The following is a 1,691-nucleotide window of genomic DNA, read 5'->3' as shown; positions in this document are numbered from 1 at the left end:
GGCGCGGGGGCCCGAGCCGCGGCGCCGGGGCCGCTTTGCCGCTTGGGTGCTGCGAGTTAACCCTGCCTCCCCGACAAGCGCCGATGAGCGCGGCCGCCTGCGTTTGTCCTTTCTTTACTGGCACCGACTCCGGCGGGTTGTTTTAGAGGAGGAGCGATTAGACGGTGGCCAATTTGCATGGAGGAGTAGCCCCCCGAAACGCGGCGCCGAGGGCGAGCGGCGCTTCCCGCGCTCCGCGAGAGCTGGAGGACAGCAGAGCTTGTAAATGGATTAGCCCTAATTTTAAGCTTGTTCTTTAGCTTCCCAAACAGAGTAATAAAGTGTGTGACTCCCTGTAAAACCACATACTTCTCTATATAAACCCATCATTTTTTACAAAGGGTCTGTCTGAACAAATCGATTCTCTCTCTCTTTTTTTTAAACTTGTCACTCCAGCTTTCTCTTCTGTTAGAATCTTTTTCACTTGTAACACATTTCCTTTTAATAGTTGCAGATATTTTTTTATGCCCTTCTGTCCTTTAAATGTGTTTTGCCCCTCCAAATCTGTTTTCTTTATAAAGAAATCTTAATTTATTTTACTAACGAAAAAAGAAAAACGTTAAGCTTCTTTGCACAGATAGGAAAAGTCAGTCCCTGTATATTTAAACCCTGCTGTCTGTAGGAAAGCTCTTGGCTTGTATTTGAATTTCTTTTCTACAGCAAAACACAGCTCTGAGGGCTGAGTTTGTTTTAGAAAACTCTCTTTGATGGTCCCAAAACATCTTTTCCTGCTATTGAAGACTGCCTTTCAAAAAAAAAAAAAAAAAAAAAAAAAAAAAAAAAAAAAAGAACCTAGATGAATTTTACTAGGCAATCCACTATGCATCTGAACTCTGTTAAACTGTACGCTTCTAAACAGAGCCCATACTCTGTAGGAATTACAACAGCAGCAACAATCCTTGTTCCATAGCAAATCTTAAAAAGCATTTGCTGTCATTCCCTGTTTTTTCAGGCACAAATTGGTTAGTTTGTAGTAAAAGTAACAATCTTTCTGATACATGAACTCTTTTTAGTCCTTTTGGAGCTTACATATATGTATGTATATATACATATATATCACTGTAGACTATGCAAGAAAGGCTACCAATAAATATTATCTTTAAATAGCTTCCCTACCATTATGGAAATGCAAAAGCCTCTGTTCATAATCTTGCTGAAAACAGATCTCTGAACTCATGTGGAGCAATGGTTTCAAAATAATTTTCTTAACAAAGGCATCTTGCATATGAAGAGTTCATCCTAAGGCACTGTTTGACCTCTTGGTCTCTCATTATTATCAAGTCATCAGAGGGTCTTTGGAGAGAAAAGGGGGACCCCCCCTCCGAGATACAGTTTATTTGTAAAACCTACCATGTAGCTTTAAAGTGCATTTACAATGGAAAAAAAAATCTGTCCGATTTCAGGAAGTCTTACAAAAACAAAGTTAGTGCAAATTTACAGATTTTGGGGAAAGTGCAATGGAGCTGAAAAASCAAGGATTTAAGAACAAAAGCCCCCTGAATTTAGATTAGGAAGCAAGGAGCAAAAGGATATTTTAAACACAGATGTGTTTGCTTAGGTATTAATTTCACAAATATAATTTCTTTAGGCGTGATTATAATTGCTTATGAGAAGTAGAGTATTGTCATGTCAAAACTGTGGCATGTGCCGTT

General features: G+C 39.4%; 1 protein-coding gene across 1 annotated transcript in view; it reads left to right on the top strand.

The window, feature by feature from the left end:
* EBF1 (EBF transcription factor 1) overlaps nucleotides 1-1,691 on the top strand; it is a 266,385-nt gene that overhangs the window by 2,675 nt on the left and 262,019 nt on the right. The window lies entirely within an intron of this gene.

This window comes from Rhea americana, unplaced genomic scaffold (assembly GCF_003343005.1).
Source record: "Rhea americana isolate MKP2758 unplaced genomic scaffold, rheAme1 scaffold_51, whole genome shotgun sequence".
In the NCBI taxonomy this organism is placed as follows: domain Eukaryota; kingdom Metazoa; phylum Chordata; class Aves; order Rheiformes; family Rheidae; genus Rhea; species Rhea americana.
The sequence above is the reverse complement of the archived record's forward strand: the minus strand, read 5'-3'. Positions and strand labels throughout refer to the sequence as shown.